Below are 20264 nucleotides of genomic sequence, written 5' to 3'. Positions count from 1 at the left end.
AACATTGCTCTCGCAAGTGCCTGCAAGTTGCTGGAACTGGAATACTGCTGAACTATCCAAAGGATTGTCATTGGTGACGTTATTGTAGGAATTCAAACCTGGTGCCAGCTTATTTAGCAGAATTACGAACGACACGTACAAGAATATGCATCCTGCCACCTCTACACAAAGGTTATATGGAGCCAAAAGGTTTCTTCTGGAAGATTGGTGAGATCAAACCATTATGTCTTATTTGATAATTTTTAAATGCAAATCATAACATTTAACGTGGGTCCAGCGCACTCAGAGTGGTGCAATGGGTTGACTTAAAAGATCTGCATCATGGATGATTTCCAGTTTAATCAGCTGCCCTTGCGAGAAAGCTGTCCCATAACCAGCTAATGATGATGATGATGTTTGCAGCCGTTTCATCATTTATTCATCCACTTAGAATTCATTTGTTGATCAAAATCATTATCATATCAGGGGGGAAGGGGAATTTAATTTCTTTATGCTCTTTTTTCGTTTCAGAGAGCGAGCAAAGGCGCTTAAACCTAGGCTATTAGCCAGGGCAAGGCTAATACCTTCGCCCCATCCGAGGAAAATAATCGGCAAGGATAATGGAGTGACATAAATTTCTTAGCAAAGTGACTCCCAACGTATTTCCACAAATTTTCTATCATTTGCTTATAATGATACTCCTAAACCACATACCCTACCCACCATCCAATTCCTTGACATCTATGAGGGCGTCGGTGAGTCGCTGGCCTCTCGTTAAGTAAATGTCATATCATCATTTCCTTCCCTTTCCTAGTAACGGAGAAGATGGGCGTGGCCGGCAATGATAGCTTTCATGTTTTATCATTTTGGACCCCCAATTGGATTTCCATTGAATCCCAAATGGAAATCCATAAGCAATTGGGGTAAGAAAGGTAAAGAATATACATGACAACTATCAGTATGCAATCTACGAAATACTCCGTTACAACGCAACGCAACAACAAACCCGTTTGATTTTACCATGCGCGCAGTAAAAATCAACTGTGGTCCTGGTGGAATGTTGTTACGTGAACTGAATCAGTGGTGAATTTGTCCGAATGCATGGTTAATTTAACTGAAAATTTGTGGTTGTTTTGAAAATAGTAATTGTTACCATGGAATTTTTTTCTGTGTAGTGTCCCTGGTCGATTCTTTTAATACGTATCAGTATTTTAGGCATTCATGGACGCTGTATGATCTTCCCAAATGCATTGTCATATTTAAGCTGTTTTCATGCCAAGCGGCATCCTTGGCGTTTCTATCAGAGTAATCCTTACGGGTAATTTGGTAAACGCAAGAATGCTTTTTGATTTCCTCACAAAGAGTCAGTTTAATAATAATCTCCTGATCTCTTTTCGATATTTTTCGCCTGCGTTCGTCTTTTTCGCCTGCGTTCCTAACAGTGGTTCTTGCAAGGGTTCTTCCGAATATTCTACTTGGTCGAAATTTTGCTCCTCCCCAAAGTCTTCCAAACACATAATCAATATTTAAGGTGGTTATACAACAAAGCCACAAATCGGCCATCTTGGAAACCACGTGCTTTTTCTAGTGATTTTTCAAGAGCACGAATTGAGAGAACAACAACGCCCATGGGGATGAAACATCCGTAGATCGTTTGATTACTCATGCTAAGCAATCGACTTTAATTTTAGCAATGTACGAAAAGTATTACGCTGGAATTTGAAATTCACCACACGGTTTTCTATTCCTATTATCAAAAGTTCAAGTCCAGCGTAATACTTTTCGTACATTGCTGAAATTAAAGTCGATTGTTTAGCATGAGTAATCAAACGATCTACGGATGTTTCATCCCCATGGGCGTTGTTGTTCTCTCAATTCGTGCTCTTGGAAAATCACTAGAAAAAGCACGTGGTTTCCAAGATGGCCGATTTGTGGCTTTTTTGTATAACCACCTTAAAAAAGCTTCAACAAACTGCTCTTCAGATGACATTTTTCAGACACGCTTTAAACCTCACTGTTCAGACGAAGATTCAAACACGAAATCCCAGACGGAAACAATTCAAAACGATTTGTGTAGACATGTGTGTAGAGTTTCATTTTATTTCCCAGAGCAAATCCTGCGGTTGGATTTACACTTCTGGAAAACAGTGATTTTGGTTTTTCGAGCGGGATTTGAATTCCCGAGCTCCATTGAAATTACTGAATTAAGGTAGCCTCATACCTCGGGAATTTGGTCCGCGGATTATTTCCCCATGTATTTTTGCATATGCGATGTTTTCGGAATTTGGGCACGGAAAATAAAAATCCCGAAAATTTTCCCGAGGTGTAAGGCAGCCTTTACAACCATTATTTAGTAAGTTGGGGTATCCAGTAGCCTTGCGAGCAAAGGCGTAGGATTGTTGGAAGACCAAATCCCGGGACGCGTTTTCCGAACTGTAAACAAGCCTTTAGAATATATAAAGTTGTAATAATTCAATGAATTCTTCATCAGCAATTCACAATATCATTTTCCTAGCTAATTCGACAACAAATCCTCTTTCCCTTCTTTAGTTCTGTAATCTCCCCTCCCTATGGCATAGAAACGTCATCTGCGTCACTGAGAGATCCGGCTTTTCTTCAAAACGGCTAAGTCGTGGAAGGATAAATCTGACTTGGAAGAAACTTTCCAATTCGTAGGCAAGTTCAAAATCATTTTCAAAATTTTATTTTGAATCCTCTGAAGTGCCGTCTTTCTGGTATTGCAGCAACTAGTCCATATTGGCAGAGCATACATTATGGCTGGTTTAAAAATTTGTAAATCAAAAGTTTGGTCTTAAGACAAAGTTTTGATTTTCTGTTTATAAGTGGATATAGGCACTTAATATATTTAATTAATTAATCCGCTAGATTGGCTTTTCTCGGTGATATTTAAACTTCACAGCATTATTTTCTGTGACGCGTTTCGGCTTACTGACCTTCAGCCATCATCAGACGTAACGTGCTGGATGTAAAATTTCAGCTTGGTCAGTCAAATTACACTTTGATTACAATATTTAATTTATGAACAGGTTCCGGCTTATGTCATACATTTAACAGCACCAGAGGATTCTAGTATGGCTATCAATAGTTTGACACCAGATAACTGGAATAAACCGGCGTGTAGCCAAACGCTGTCCGCCATCGTTGACAGGACCATCTACCAAATCAGTTCCACGACCACGGCTATGAAGAACACGAAGTAGAGAAGTAGCGGTCTGGAACCTATAACGGGAGCAACAACAAGTGTTTCCCGTAACACGGTAGATCACTTTGACGTAGTGTGTTGCGGTGTATGATCTACCAAACAGAGCACTAGCCTAATCCATTTTTCTAGCTAGGGCAATAAGTTGTGGTAATTAAGGATTCATCGTATTTAGTCCTCGCTACCAACAGCAGTCTCAGAGATAAAACATAATTAATGTTACCTTGCAGACAGTTGAAGGACTCGAATTCCTCTTGTTTGAGGCTAAACAGTATGCAGCGGAAACAACTTTTCAAGCAATTAGTAAAAAACCTCGGTACCCGGTCCTAGGCTGAACTGACTGCTGGAAAAATCGAGTTAGGGGTTTAAATACGTACTAACTCTTCTTGAACTGGTGAACAATGGTAGTGAGAGGAACACACGGAAGTTCTTATTACTGAACAAATTCTTTTGCTTGAAATGGTCTTGTAGACAGAGCTAAATCCCGGGTTTTAAGAGTTTCACTGGTGATATTCTAGAAGCAAGACAAGGATGTGGCTAGGGCTCCGATGCATGGCCAAAAACAGTATTACTGTTCTGTTTTCTCAAGAAAGGATTGATTTCCTATTGATAAGGGGCACGTCTTCAATGGGATTGCTCTCTATGAAGGGTCTAAGTAGTCATGGTGGTCTTGAGAAAACAAAACAACAACTGTATCGAAACCGATACTGCATTGCTTCTCAATAGCACTGGAGTAATTCGACATGCACTTAAACACTAAGGATACGGGTAACGCTACAATAGATCTAATAATTGGTCGCAGTGGCACACCCGAACAGGAAAAAAAAAACAACAAGTGTGTTTTCCTAAATAAGAACTATAAAATGTAGAAGGTAACAGAACTTAAAACATGTAGAATCGCAGTTTCTAGAGTATATTTAATAAAAACAATATTTGAAACAACTTCAGAACAACTTCCTTCGTAATATATTTACTGATTTACAAACATTATTGATAAAACTTACATATTATTGTGGTAAGAATTTTATTAAACTAACTCATGAAATTTCATAAGGTAGCTCAATGAAACTCGAACGATGACTATAAGTCAAACATACTCATTTGAAACGAATGTGGTTCATCCGAAGTTCATTCTGGTTCATAATGCACCGCTTGCTTGTTAGTAAGTCGGAAACAGTTTCAAAACACTTCAATACATTCCTCAATAAAGTAGAAACAAGAAACTAGCTCCTTGAACGCGTTTCTGGGTGGCAGCCAATCAACGCAAGGATGTGCAAGCTGAGGATAAAAAGCTGTTTCTTCCACTATAGAATCATCAACGTGCACTGCCCACACGAAAGGAGACCCGATGACGAGAAAGAAGCGTTCTATGCACAGCTGGAGCGATGAAGGCCCATCGCGGGACGTCAAAGTCATCGATGAACGCACAGGTAGGCCGAGAGGAAATGTGTAGACCGGTCATCGGACCGGATAGTATGCATACTAGGGTGCCAATGGAATGTATGAGAAAAATGTCATCGAATTTCAAAAAACGACATTGCTCACAAGATTCATTACCCCAAAATATTACCTCATGCAAAATTTGAGCCTTATCGGACATGATTTAGGGGTTTTGAAATTTTTACCAGGAAAAGTCGAAAATTAAATTTTTGTTTTTGATGCCAAATGACTTAAACATGCATGAAACGTCGAGATATGACGCTATTTAAAACAAAAAAAAATGAGAAAGGTCGATTTTTTCTCTTGGGACACCGAACGATACGCAAACGTACATCTGTCAATCGTAGTCAAAAATATTCCCCTATGCAAAATTTGAGCTAAAAATTCAAACTTTATTCTCAAAGTTTGGAGCCGAAATTCAGCTTCGCAGAGCATAAAAACCAAATTTCTATAAAAATACGTTCTTTTATGAAATAAATTCCATTTTTCACAAAAAAATGAACGTGCCGAAAAAAATTCAGTAACCCACATGCATTCTACAAGGCCCATTCTACAAAATTCAAACTTATTCTTAAAGTGAGAAGCCGAGATTCAGCTTTACAGAGGAGAGAAATCAAATTTCTATGAAAATACGTACTTTTGTGAATTAAAATCCGTTTATCACAAAAACTGGACGTGTTACAGAAAATCTGAATATGTTTCTGAATTCAGCGTAAAAAAATGTATTGAGTACATTGCAAATGGTTGAAGGGACCGAAAAAAAGTTCAATTCTGTTAAATAGTGTTATTTGCCTTCAAGTACCGAGCGAATCTGTATCCCCCTCCGCCTAGGGAAAAGTGACCGTTATTTATGTTTTCAAATGCTTCGAGCAATTAGGATTTCTTACAACAATGATATAAAGTTTTAAATATAAATCCGCGTTGGACCAAAAAATATACTTCCAAATGAAATGCATGGGATTCCAGGTCCCCTAGCAGCACGCTAGCTCGGCAAAAGTTATTGCAATTGATATGTGACTAGATTTGATCACAATCAAGTTGCTGCAACCATTTTTGTCTGACTTGTGCGGCTTGGATAAAAAAATAATGGTAATTTGGAACGAAGATTGCTATTTAATTGGATAAATGTAGATCATTCGCTGCCTTATAATAGTGTGAGGAGTGTTGTTGCAATAGATTGTGTTCATATGAATCTGTGGGATAAACCATCGTCTTACGATTGCCGTTTGATTACCTCAGCATCCCGATGGATAGGAACGAGGAGCTACTTTCTTGATATTTACCCATTGCAACGATACGACGAATTTGTCTGTTGTTAAATCGATCGAGAGAGGATAATATAATTTTTCTATTGGAAAGAACTGAGCTTCCTTTTCGTTCGTATTTTGTACAGCATTACGAAAGTTCAGGCTATCTTTTACACAACCGTCAAAGGAGTTTAATTTAAGAAGTGGAGATTATGGAGTATGAGTATGAAACAGCTGCCTAATTCACAGAAAATAGCTGCCTAATTCGATGAGTAGTCAAAAAGCCTTTGATGTCAAAGTAGCTATTTTCGAGGTCCTATCGCATTTTCCCGTTAGCAGTATTTACTCTTTTCTTCACCTACCGCTGCTTCTATTCTGCGTTAGAAACAATCAGGCCTTTGTTCCTATTGTACTTAAGTCTTTGTTCGATTTGCGATAACTAGTGTTAGTGTTTCTAATTCTAAATGCCGTAGCCGAGAAGTAATCTGCGGTCGACCACTTTGTGCGTTGAAAGTAATAACAAACGACTCCATGTAAGTCATGGAATCTAAACATCTCGACTCTATTCAAATCACAAAATGGTGTACCTCGATGTAGCTCTATTTACGCTCTCGTCAGACCACGCTGTTTATTGCACCAAGTCACGCTGGTTCGTAACGATCAGGATGCCATCAACGTTACGCGTCACATCAACGTGGCGCAACGTAATGGAGGTGCATGGTAGGTTATTAGGCTTCGAATTCTATTAGACCTTAGTAGTACGACATATTAACAATTGGTTTCATGATTATGAAGAGGACTCATAATACAAAATTTTTGCTCTCTTTCTATGTTTCAGAGCGTCCTATAAATCCAGATTAGATTTCAGTTATATGCTCTAACGCTTATAATAAACGGCATATATTTAACAGAATTCGTGACATTTTCACAAAAGTGTTGATGTCATATTAAATTTGTATGAAACGCTGGGGTATGATGGTTGAGTTATGTTCACGATTCATAAATTCAAACTGTGAAGCTCAAAGCTTATTCATTCTTCAGTACAAGAAAAATAATACGATCGACTAAGCCCATCTATGTCGGCTCCAATAGTACGAATCACCCTGTGTCATTTTGTATATGTTTACTGCTGCACCTTTGCGTTCCCTTTCTATCCATCGAGGCACGAATCGATGCCAGCATAGAAACATACACGCACGCAAATGTTCTACCAGTGTTCGATCCGAGCCCTCAGTCAAGCAGCTCTAGAGAGAAATTTCCACATTCATCCTATCAGACGTGAAAACATTGCGGACGAGAGAGGTAGCACTTTCGACAAGCGAGTAACGTGAGCTGCACTGGCTCTAGCAGGACCAAAAAAAAAACCCAAGCGAAAAAGGGATGTATCTCGCCTGAACGTGGCCCACGGCAGCACACCGCGGATTAATCAGTGAAAAGTGTGTGACAACTGCACAGGAAACACAGTGACGAAGATGCATCATGTTCAGATGTAACGTGAGCACGCGGGTGAAAAAGTGCAGCATCACAGTAGGCGAGCCGTGCGTAGCTAGTGAAAAAATCTCCTCTCCCCTGTCGAATGATCTTTTTTTGTTCTTCTGCTCCGAAGAGGAAAAAAGAGCCCATCGCCGCCGTCGCCGTCGCAGCAGCACCAGCAGCAGCAGAAACAGAGGCAACAGCAGCGGCAGTAGTAGTAGTGGTAGTAGTAGTAGAAACAGAAAGCGAAGGCAGCAGCAGAAGCAGAAGCACCTCTGCTTTGCTGAAGAAAATGTAGCCCGTTTTTGGGTGAAAAAGGGCCGAAAAGCGTGAAAAAGTGTGAAAAATCGTGCAAGCAGATAGGTGAATTGAAAAATATGTGTAATCTCAGTGCAGTGAAGGTGCACAAACTAGTGAACGATTTGCTGACTCCTCGCAGCCAGGAATTCGAGGTGGAAAAATCAATACTAATATAAAAATTAACAATGGCGGCTGTTTAGTTCGGGGAGGAGCATTAAGTAAGTTTTGGATACATGATTATGTTTGGCGTGCGGGTTCCGGATCGCAGTAACCATGTTCCGCGGTGGCAAACGCCCAGCCTGCTGCCATCGAAGGATGAAAATTACGCCTCCGGATGATTTCGCATTCAACTCGGTGGAATTTTCCATTTCGCAAGTTTTTTTTTTATCCTGATATCTTTGCCCCGAGAATGTCTGAGCAGCGAGCGATAGTGGCTCACCCTTACAATTACAGCTTTTCGCAGTGAAAAAGCTCCCTATGTGTATCGAGAAGTAGGATATTTAATTCGTCTATCGGTAGTACACTTGTTCGGTTATTGGAGCGGAATGCCCAATGTGCTGTGTGTTGCATTTTTCTTTGCCGTGACTCGTATCAATAATTATTATCTCTCGTTTGTTCTGCTTCTTTCGGTGATGTTGCAACGAGTCGAGAAAAAAAACAAGTTTTGAATAATTATCCTTAATAAGGACCATCCAGCAAGAGAGCGATGAAAAACAAGCACGAAGTGGATATTGATTTCGTCCATGTTTCGGTCGTCTATCAACAGCGTAATTACTCACTCCCTCGATAGTTAGCAAGACGGCGGAGCCCTCCGAAATGGGACATGAATGCGACTTCGCAACGGTGTCGAAATCATGATTATTACAGAAATGCGTATACCTCGGGAAGACAGTAAACAGAGTAAGGATCTATCAGAGGAAAATTGAAGATGTTTCGTTAGAACTTTTTTTTTTTGGGATCATATATTGTTCTTTTTTTTCATAATGTGCTTGTAACACTTAAATTTTTTTGGCGATACTTTTGTGCATTGTATTATATCATATTCCATTCAAATTGTAGACTCGTTTGTCCAGTCATTAAGTGCATAGTGTATTGATGTTGAACAGTATCCCTTTGAATGTAAAATTTATGTTAAGAAAACAAATTATGTGTTCAAGTACTAGAAGCTCCAACCGTAGCACATGTTCATAGGTGTTAAGTGTACGAAAAACGGCAGGCAGCTTTTCCCTTGAACAAGTCCCAATAAACGGGCCGAAACGTCGGACTATGCAAATGTGAACCCTTTTGAATAATTTTCAGTCTTCTATTCGTTCACATACGACACATACAAACTACAGAAAAGATCAATCACTTTGGAACTCAGCAACTAAGTTCTTTGATATACAGAGAGACTACTGATGAATTTGAGTCCAGTATTTGTTTCGCAGTTATTAAGTAATACGTGTGATCTAGTCGGGAATTGAACTTAGGTTTACTAAGTAAAAATCCAAGATGTTTTTTTATTTAAAAAAAATTATTACTTCTATAGAAACCGGAAGCGATGATTATGAAATTCTGTAGAAATTTCAAAGGAAACAGAGACTTGTTAAAGAATAAGGTTTAACGTATGAATCGAATACCTGATTAAAGGAGTTGTATTTTAGAATATTGGTAGCAGCTAAAGTAACCACCTCATCACAATTGTCGATACATGGTTTGTGCTTCCGCGCCAACATATTTGTATGCATTTATTATCCAATTGTTACAAATTACAGAACTTGTACGGACATTTTTGTCATTAGTCATCTCTAAAATCGCCATAGAAGCTTAAATCAATAATAGTCCTTGATACTCGTTGTACAAGCTACTAACAGTTTGTGATATATTCCGCGTGCAACTAGATTCCACAGTTTGTACACATACGTAAGTTTAATAAATCCATTTCGAGTTAAAAAAGAAACGTAGGTATATATTTGTGTTCAACAGTCCAAGTCATAAATCCATTTATTCGTCCGTCATAAACGATTTATTAGTAGGTAACATTCTTTTCCCAAACCCACTTCGAAACCCAATGATGATCTAAAAACCAAGAACCACTCTCATGTGCATCAACAAACAGCATGAACTTATATCGTTGCTTTGCTTAACGTTCACCCAGAAACAACTTCAGTCGATAACAACGATTCCAATTCATGCTGTTTTTAATAAGTTACTTGTTGTAAGGGTTATTTTCAAGTTCTAAGTTTCAACACAGTTTAACACTTGTCGCTTCCTTGCGATTAATTTCAATTCTGGTCTTCATCACGCTTCCCGAGCAGGAATGACGACCTCGATAACAGAAATTGGTATGAATTAGCCTTGCATAAGAAGTAAAATACCAAAAATTAATATGCAAAATACTTTAGGCATATAACATGCTTAGGTATTTCAATACCAAACGTATAATAATTTATGATCCGTTGGGTAGTGTAATAACAGAATATGTTATGCTTGAAGTATTGTGCATATTAATTTTTGGTATCATTTTTTTGATATTTTACCTTTTTTGATATTTTGCGTGAGGTATTATGGAGGTGATTTCTCCTGCTCTAGTTTTGAACGTGCTTCTTTCTTCTTCGGTAAACTCCATCATGAAAATAATATATAAAAATCATCTTGATAATATACGAGCAGCAACATTAAGTCCGGTTTGGTTGCATTGTAATTTAAAAATAGCTTGATTGGTGTAGACGTTTTCCACAGTCGCCTCTGTAAGCACTTCAGAATCAGATGCTTCTGAATATTTCGAGAAGATGTCTCCGATCACTGGAATGTCACAAAAGTATCAAACAATACCATGAGCAGGATACATTTTATACTTGGCTATACTATGGCTATACTTCTTATCAGGGATGGGCAGACATTTGTGTTTAGTAGAGACGAAGTACGATTTACTGAATTCTTTCTTAAATGATTCTGGTTTGTGAAGCCCATTCCTGATCGACGACATTTTTTGTCCAGTTCTTCACGTCAGCCAGCGGAACCGAGTTAGTGTAACGTAGTCCAAGGTATCCAGTCTTCTTCTTCTTATTGGCATTACATTCCCACACTGGGACAGAGCCGCCTCGCAGCTTAGTGTTCATTAAGCACTTCCACAATTATTAACTGCGAGGTTTCTAAGCCAGGTTACCATTTTTGCATTCGTATATCATGAGGCTAGCACGATGACACTTTTATGCCCAGGGAAGTCGAGACAATTTCCAATCCGAAAATTTCCTAGACCGGCACCGGGAATCGAAAACGGCCTTGCAACAGATTGCTGTGAGAACTCTATGCCGAAATGGGGTGATACTGGCGTCGATGCAAGCCGGACGTAATTATTGAAGACGGGGGATAAAATGTCAATCAGGTCTCTCCGTGCGGAGCAGGTTAGCTCCAGACCATAGAGCAGGCGACTGTCTATCGTCGCTTGGCCAACTCTTAGTCTAGTGTGTCTGTTGTTCGTGCGGTGTTTTTGGCCAAGGTCTTCATCAGGCTGATCCGGGACTTGAAGGGTCCCCTAACGGCCCGGAAGTGTGGAAGAAAGGTGAACCTCCGATTGATATCCACTCCGAGAACACGGACAATTTTCCGGTTTGGAATGGAATCACGACCGAGCTTGACGGACGGTCCTTCTAGTTGGTGCCGGCCACGGTAGATGTGGTCCCGGATACACTTTCCGACATTCATAATGAATTCGATGGAGGCAGCCCAGCGGTGAATGGCATTAACCAATCGTTGCCTACGTTTCTCCTACAACGACCAGGAGAATGTTGTCGGGAAGACCCCATACATTGCAATCAAGAATAGAGTAACTGCAAGAACCGACCCTTGGGGGACGTCAGTTTCCTCGGCAAATTCTCCGGAAGAAGTGCGGCTAATTCGAACCGTAAAGGTCCGTCCGGTGAGACAATTTTTGATTAGGGCAAGCATATTGCCGGTGATTTGGCATTCCTGAAGTTTGCTGCAGGGGTGTACAGGTCCTGCTAAAAGAATTGGCGACCAGGTCAACATGCTTTCCTTCGTTGTACGCGCTCTGGAGGCTGGCAAAGTAGGTACTAATACCTGGGCGAAAAGCGTGCTGTTGGAAGCCAAACCTAACATCTGCTTCCAGCTTCTCACGGAGTCGACGGTTTACCATTCTTTCCATGGTCTTGCAGGCACACGAGGTAAGGGAAATTGGCCTGTATTTGGTGGGGTTCCAGCCAGAATCTATTGCTCCACTCGTCGGGGAACGTGCGGTTTTCCCAGGTGTCATTGATGAGCTGGAGGTTTTGCCTGGTATGAGCTAAGAATGCCAAGGACTGGAACGAAAACTGAATTGGTAAAACACCAAAAGGATGGGATGGTAAAACACTACTACAGAGGAAGACAAATCTTCCGTCACGAACTGTTTCCCGGTAATTAACCCTCTAATGCCCAAGACCGGCTTTAGACGGGGCATTTTGATTATTTTTTTGTAATTTTCGATTGATCAGATTTCAAAAAATTTTGGTTGTGGATCAATAATATAAAATTCAATACATGTTTAAATGTTGTTTAAAGTCAATTTTCCAAGATTTACCCATTTATGAAAAAAAATGTTGAAAATTGATTAATATTTCGTTTCTCCGTGTTTTCGCTCGTATACATTTGAAGAATGAAATATTAGTAGTTTAGTATTTTTCTGCAACTAACCTTATTCAATAAAAGTTTTTATTGGTGAAAGCTACACTCTAAAATATTTATCCAACTCGTTACACGGAAAATAAAAAAATAACCCTGAAAATTTTAAAATTGCAATAATTGCATTGGAAAGGAATTTTCAAACTCTAAATATAATGAAAAATCAAAAAAGATTATTAGATTCAAGAAATTATTTGGTTGAATAATAAATTTGAAAAACACATGTGCACCGATCCACGAGGGTGTTGGATACAAAGTTAATTTCTTGGAGAGCAATAGAGCAAGCTGTGGTGCACCAGCAGCTCGAGGCTTGGAAGATTGCTTCAAAACCCATTGATGTTCCACTGGAGATAAAACTCCATCAATGGGAGGGCCGGGTTGGTAACCAAATTTAATACACAACACTCTTCCGAGGGCACAAAAATGTATCCCAAGATCTTCCTCGGAATTTTTCTCAGCAATACCTTGAGCATTTCCTCCAGGAATCCGTTCGAAAATTCCTCCAGAAAAACTTTAGAAAACATTTTGGAGAATTGAAGACCTGTTAAAACAGTCGCGGATTTCTCGATTTTTGCGTTTTTCGCAAATTTCGCGGATTTGCTCCTCTAGTGAAAATGGCGGTTCCTTTAAAAATTGTCGCGAAAATCGCAGATAACTATTTCGTTTTGGGGAACGACTCATTTGCTCTCCAAGTGTGTTATGCGGATCAAATGCATTGATCGTTCTAACTAATTGCTTTTTAGTCCTTTGTACTATGGCATAGCTCAATGCTCATAATAAATTGGTTAACTATTTTATCGATTAAAAATTTTTTGCTATTCTGCATACGCGGCTCTCTTATAACTTCAGTGTGAAGCTGCCAACATCGTCACCCTCATCTGTTTCTTAAAAGATGGGGGCCCATACAAGCAAATGTAACATAAATGGCCTTACGGGTAGCTCATATATCTTTCTGTTGATTATACGGCGTTCTGCATGCAGTTAGACTACTATCGGAACTATCCAGAAAGTCTCAGAATTCAGTTCCGTTCGGAAATTTCAAGACCAAATGGGATAACAAATGCGACTTAATAAAGAAAAAAAAAAGTTTTTGACATTACAGAAATTGAGACTTTGTGGGAAAACTGTTTTGTCAGAGAGTTCTTCAAGCTTTGTTGGGTAAAATTCAAAGACCTCTCTTTAGGATCAGTTCTCGAATCAGAACTCGAGTTCTTAAATTCCAGTCAACACAAAATCGTATATGATGCAACATAAGATGCTAAAGTGGAGGCGATATACGTAAATGTTGTATGGGGAAGTACCTATATCGTTTCCACTCTATAGCATCCTATACAGCATGATATACGATCTTGTGTTGACTGGGAAGAATCTGGTTTCGATGAAGTATGCTACAATAACTAAAATATGATCTACGTGTGACTCAACGCCAACTTATCAACGCACTTACAACAAATCGAATCTATATAAGTTCGAGTTTGTAAAATCCAAACCGAAGCCTTCTCTCTGTGGTTCCACCATTAGCCGACACGCTAATATATCACACTAAATACTAGATAGGTTTTCAATCAACTGTGAAATAGCCATCATACATATTGGCTGAATTTGAAAGTTAATTTTGTTTGATGTCTGCGTAAATGAACTAGGCGTACATTCAGGCTATGAGTTTTATATCAAACATTAACGTAAGCATTTTTTTTCTGGATTTTTCAACCCCATTTTCCGCCATGTAAGATTTTTTTCATACAAATGATTTTTTCCATGGGGTGCGTGAGAAAACGATGAAATACCTCCTCTTGCCCCATAAATGCTTACGTAATATGTGTACGGCACCATCATCTATTTTCTATATTTTGAGCTTCTTTTTAAAAATTTTCGAACATTTTATCACCTCATTAAGTTATTTAAGTGGTAATGTGACAAATCCGGTCCAACCACCTAAGGCGATTGTGGATCAACCACACTCATCCATGTTTTTTTTTTTTCTCAAGCAAGTGTCTTTGTTTACCTGCCGATCAGTTTGCAGAAATCGCTCTCAATAGATAAGGAGCAACGATAAAAAAGAGGCAAAAACTGTTCCGAATCATAACAAGCCATGATAACAAAAAATTGTGATTCTCGCTTTGTATTCGCTCCTTTCGTGTTGGTTACTGCACAGCTGTGTAGAACAAGTTGAAATACATCATCAGAGCCAGTGCTCCCCGCATTTGGAGCTTTCTAAAAGAAATTTATCATGGGGTATAGCATCCCGATTCTCGAATCAGTTCTCTATCACGACAGCTTGCGAAAAAGTCTCTCGCGGTATGCTACATATCGTATATGTATACACATACAGAGATGATTAGTGAGAGACTTGTTCTCTCTTTTTAGGATTCAATCCCTGATGCCGATGATTGCTACAACCATGGCCGGATTTATGGGGAGGCTGCGGGGCCGTGGCCCCGGCCCCCCACAAATCTTATGTACCAAAACCAACCTTTTTTTTTTACATTTTGGGGGCCCCCCCATACCGTCGCCCCGGGGCCCCCTTCCGGCTAAATTCGGCCCTGGCTACAACGAAAATATTTCAGCGATTCTGACGGGAATGTTCCAGTATTCCAATAAGAATCTTCTAAATATCCTCCATTCTCCAGGAATACTGACAGGAAAATTTCAGAACGTGAATGTTCCAGAGAATCCAACGGAAACATTTCAGGTATTCCAATGAGAATCTTCTAGAGATTCCGAATGGAAACCTCCAGGAATTCCGGCTGGAATATTCCAGGAATACCGACGGGAATGTTCCAGGAGTTCCAACAGGAATGTTCCAGAGATTCCATCGAAAATCCTCCGAAGCAATCTGTCGAGGCTTCCCGAAGCAAATCGTCTAGGGCAGGGCTGCCCAACTTACGGCTCGCGGGCCGGATGCGGCCCTCGGCTCCATTTTTTGTGGCCCGCGGCGGGTAAGAAAAATAAACTCATATTCAGCCCATCAACTTTTCTATCTGGCTCGAGAAGCTCATATTCCGAACACTGGCGTCTTAGCGCCCTGAAACTAAAACTTTTATTGGTTTTCCATACTGAGGATCAAGATTACAAACGAATTCGAGTTTCTGTGGAGAAAATTAAACGATTAAAGCATAAAATTACCATTTGAAAGTGAGTGTTCGGAATATGAATCATGATCGGAACATGAGTCAAAACGGTAAGTTTTAAATTAAAGCTTGAAACAAAAAATAATGTTTTTAATAATTTGAAATGATTGCATTGAGCGATCCCAAGACACAAAAGGTTTATGTGGAACATCGCGTATTTAATAAGGATTGGCACGAGTAGTTTACGTCCACGATGAAAAACGGAAAGCCGTTTTGCTTAATTTGTTCAGAAAGTTTTGCTATATTGATGGAATAAAATCTTAATCCAAGCATTCTATGAAATATGATATTTGAAAAGACTCAGGAAGGAAACAAAAGTTGGTAGAGCTGGTAGATTGGTAGGGCACTCAATCAATTTAAATTTCCATTCATTGATTCAAATTATTATAATAGAAATTATCATAGAAACAACACATTTTTTTCACTTAAGCTGACTTCGTACAGAAAATGCAGTACGGCCCAGTTTTGCTGTTAGTAAGATTTTGGCAAAACGGATGAAACCTTTCCAGGACAGTGGCGACACTGTCAGAATTAGAACAAAATTCATCTGTCATTCCCATACAAAATCGTGTTCCAAACGAGCAGGAGACCTGTCAAATGCGGCACATGTCGCCACTCTTAAGTACATACACTCTGGTGTGTCCTAAGGAAATAGCCTCCTTCAGTAGCATTAGTTTGCGCGGAACACGGTGAAGAATAAAAGCTCTCACTGGAGATTTGAAAACTACGTTACGTGAAAAAACGCCTGCTTCGTATTCTACTCTCTCGCAAACGATGAAAATATTAACGTGAAAACGTGGTATTGAGGTGAGCCAGCCCAGGCCTGCAAGCCTCTCTAACAAACACAAAGAAACGTGGCAAAGGTGACTGTCTTCATAAGAGGAATTGATGGTCATCTTCGAATGGCAGAGAAATTGACAGCTTTCCCTATGCAGAGAACAACTAAACAGGAAAACCTGAGGGCTGATAAGACCTGTATGAAGGAACTTTTATTCTGCTTTAAAAACTTAAGTGACCTTACGATTGATGGAGCACCAGCAATCAATGACAGACAATTCTAAGCTTGGAAAATCAATCACAAAGTTGTGGCGATATTTCCCTGCCATAATGCATATTCAGTATTCACTAAAAGAATTGATGTGTGAAAACGATCAATATTTCTCAAGTATTGACGCTTGTTATTAAGACAATCAACTTTATCAACGTTAGGGATCTCAAATGAGGTTGACGAAAATGACAAATACGGATACTTGCTGTATTATTACGAAGTTCATTGACTAATCCTTGGTAGGATAACAATTGTATTTTGGACATTTGAATATATTTTGGACTTTTGGCTATATTTTCTTAAATTTTTGTTACAATATGGTTAAAATGTGATTATGAAAATTAGATACATGATTTCTTTGAAAAAAGCTAAATGGAAAAACACGCAAAATATAGCCAATAGTCCAAAATATATTGAGATGTCCAAAATACATCATTTGCCCTACCATGCCTGAGAGATTTTTTTTTTTCGAGAAATGGCACTAGGTATTTCTACAAAATAAAAGGAAACCACTGCTCGAGCTGAATGATCCTGAATAGATGAGTGACTTGGATTTTCTAGCAGATATCGCCAAACATCTCAATGACGAACATAAAGCACTTTGGCACAGTGGATTAGTGAAATCTGGTATACACTTAAAATAAATCGCAGATTTCTGTGAAATTTCACCGAAATCTCAACAGCAGAACTGTTCGGTTAAAATTTTACAGATTTTTTGGTGGTTTTGACAGTTGAACAAAGGAAAATACCGCAGAAAATCGGTGAAATAATTACCGAACAAATCTGCTGTTGAGATTTCGGTGAATTGAAGCAAAATTCACCGAAATCTGTGAAATGATTTAAGTGTGACATTTCTTTCATCCTGTTGAAAACAGTTCATGCAAATCTGTTCAATATGGTGGTAAAGTAACGAAAACCCAATTTCATCAACACCGTTTACCGATGTGAATAATTTACCTAAAATGGGTTCCTAATGCAACGGCGAAAACAAAAAAGATTGTTTGAACGCAATAAAATCTTGTTTAGTTTTTTTTTAGAAAACGAAAAAAAAAAAACTGATAATTTTGATAATAATCAGAAGGTATGTACCGAATATTTTCTGGCCCGCCAGCAAATATGAATTCTATAAATTGACCCGTGGCTTGCAAAGGTTGGGCAGGCCTAGTCTAGGGAATCCAAATTAATCCTCCAGGGATTCCGCAAAGAACCCTCAAATCAACGAGAGGTTCTGAAGCAAATCCACAGCATCCCCCACAGATTCCCAAGGGTATCCCTTAACGATACGGAAAAAAATCCTGTGAAATCTTCCGGATTAAGGTTGGAATTCTTCGATGATTCTGAAAAGGATGCTTTAGAGATTCCAATGAGACTCATCTTCTCGGATTCTGATGGAAATTCCTCCCTTCCCGAACGCTGATGGGAATTGTGGAGATTATCTTGCTGCTAGGTAAGCGGAAGTTGGCTGATAAACTGTCACTGCAGTCCGTAATGGTTGACCACATGTCCCTGACTACTGGCGAAGTACCACGATTGTTTTGATTGATATTTTGGTGAATCTCCGTTGTTGTTCATATCAAGCTTACTTTGATGCGTTCAAATCAATTAAATATTGCCTTTCAATAATTAACACCAAGTCCAATTTTTTAGAAATGCGAAACAATCTAATTTGTCCTCCACTAATTTCATTATGATAGGGTCAATATGGGAGATAACTCTTTTGTTTTTTTTCAGTAATTCGTTATGCAATATTTTGAAAATTGATATCACTGCTGACTGACTTGACTATTTTAAGCATTTCGTCAAAAATTCTTTTAGAAATTCCTTAGGAAATATCGTCAGAAATACTTTCGTAAACTTCTCCGTAAGTTTTTTTTTTAAATCCATCGAAAATTCTTTTCAAATTCGTCCGATTTATTTGGAAATTCCTATTCAAACTTCCACGAATTGGCGTTAGAATTCAGTGGAAATACTTTCAAAAATTCCTTTAGGAATTTCTTCTTACATTTATTTGACAATTTCGTTGGAAATGTCTTCCGTTGGAAATGTCATTCGGAAATTTCTTTCGAAAAAATATGAATAACTTTTGAGAGTTTGTTCTACTAATTCATTCACAAATCCGTCTAGAGATTACTTTGAAAATTTCTTCGGAAAAGCGCATTATCTCAAAAATATTTTAAAATATTTATGGAAATACCTTCGTAAAGTGCTTCAGAAATTTTTCTGAAGTTCCTTCGATAACTCCTTTTGAAGTTTCTTCGATTAATTATTTAAAACTCCTATGGAAATATTTAGGAATTCATTACTTAACTTCTTTAGGAAAACTTTAGGAAAATTCTTAAGGACAATCCTCACGGAATTTAAAACTAAATGTACTTGCGTTTGCAAGGGCACCTCATTCAAAACAAAATCCACGCACAACTGTCATTTATATTATTCCACGCATGCTGCGATGCAACAAAGCTGGAATAATAAAAATGACAGTAGTGCGTGGCTTCCGTTTTGAATTGGGTGCCCTTGAAAACGCGAGTACATTTAGTTTTGGATTCCGTGAGGATTATCCCTAAGAAATTGTTCCGAAGATTTCTTTGACAAAAACCTATTGAAGTTCGTACGAAAATTCTTTCAAGAATTTCTTCTGAAAATTAGAGATTCCTTCAGGATTTCCGTTGGAAATTTCCTTAGGAATCCTTTCATAAATCCTTTCGACATTCTTTCGAAAATTTCTTGAAGAATTTCTTTGTAAAGTTATTTTAGAATTCTTTTGGAAATTTCTTCCATTGGACTTTTTTAGTTAGTATTTCGAAAATTCCTTTGAAAATTGTTTCAGATATTCACTCAGCAATTTCTTCGGCAATTATTACAGGAATTCTTGATATTTTTTTGAATGTTTCTCCAGACATTTTATCAGAAATTCCTTCGGATAGTCTTTGGGAACTTCGTTTAGCAATTCCAGTAATTTCTTTGGATCTTTGGAAATTTCGTAAGATTTATAATTCATTCAGAAATTAGTTATGAATATATTCCAGTAATATTCCATGAATATGCAAAACATTTTATTTGTATGATTTGGTTTGTACACCCAACCGGTGGATGTTAGATTTTCTAACAATTCTGTATAAGAATCTAACAAAACCTGTATAAGAACTGGGCATATGCGAAATTGTTAGATTCTTATACAAAAACCCAACTTAATTCACCGAGTAGTGATATTGCCTTTCTCGCATTTAGCCAAGACACCAACCTTATATGGAGCTAATATAGTTCGATGAACCATTTTCTTCATAACTTCTAAACGCAACGGTCGATCGTTACCAAATTCAATAGTGATCAACTAGGACTTGCCCTCTGTCGAATGCAACTTGTTGTGAGAAAATCGGTTAAAGATTACTATATGAAAAGTTGTCTAATGGTTTTCCTAGATTTTGTGCACACACATACACACACACATACACACACATACTCACACATACACACACATACACACACATACACACATACATACACACGGACAGACAGACATGTGCTCATCTCGTCGAGCTGAGTCGATTGGTATATAACACTATGGGTCTCCGAGACTTATATAAAAAGTTCGTATTCGGAGTGAAATGATAGCCTTTCGGTACAACTTTGTTGTACGAGAAAGGCAAAAATGTAAGCTCTCAAACAAATATTGTTAGAAAAGCTGACAAAATTGGTAGATTCTTATACAATACTTGTATAAGAATCTAACAATTTCGCATATGCCCAGTTCTTGTACAGGTTTT

General features: G+C 38.5%; 1 protein-coding gene across 2 annotated transcripts in view; it reads left to right on the top strand.

The window, feature by feature from the left end:
- The first annotated feature begins 7154 nt into the window (after positions 1-7154).
- Positions 7155-20264, top strand: part of LOC134222341 (uncharacterized) — an 86465-nt gene continuing 73355 nt past the window's right edge. For both annotated transcript variants that reach the window (XM_062701509.1, XM_062701503.1), the window contains exon 1: positions 7155-7877. The gene's annotated coding sequence lies outside the window, so the exon portion shown is untranslated. The remainder of the gene's footprint in view (positions 7878-20264) is intronic.

This window comes from Armigeres subalbatus, chromosome 1, assembly GCF_024139115.2.
Source record: "Armigeres subalbatus isolate Guangzhou_Male chromosome 1, GZ_Asu_2, whole genome shotgun sequence".
Classification (NCBI taxonomy): domain Eukaryota; kingdom Metazoa; phylum Arthropoda; class Insecta; order Diptera; family Culicidae; genus Armigeres; species Armigeres subalbatus.
This window is presented reverse-complemented; position numbering and strand designations above follow the sequence as displayed.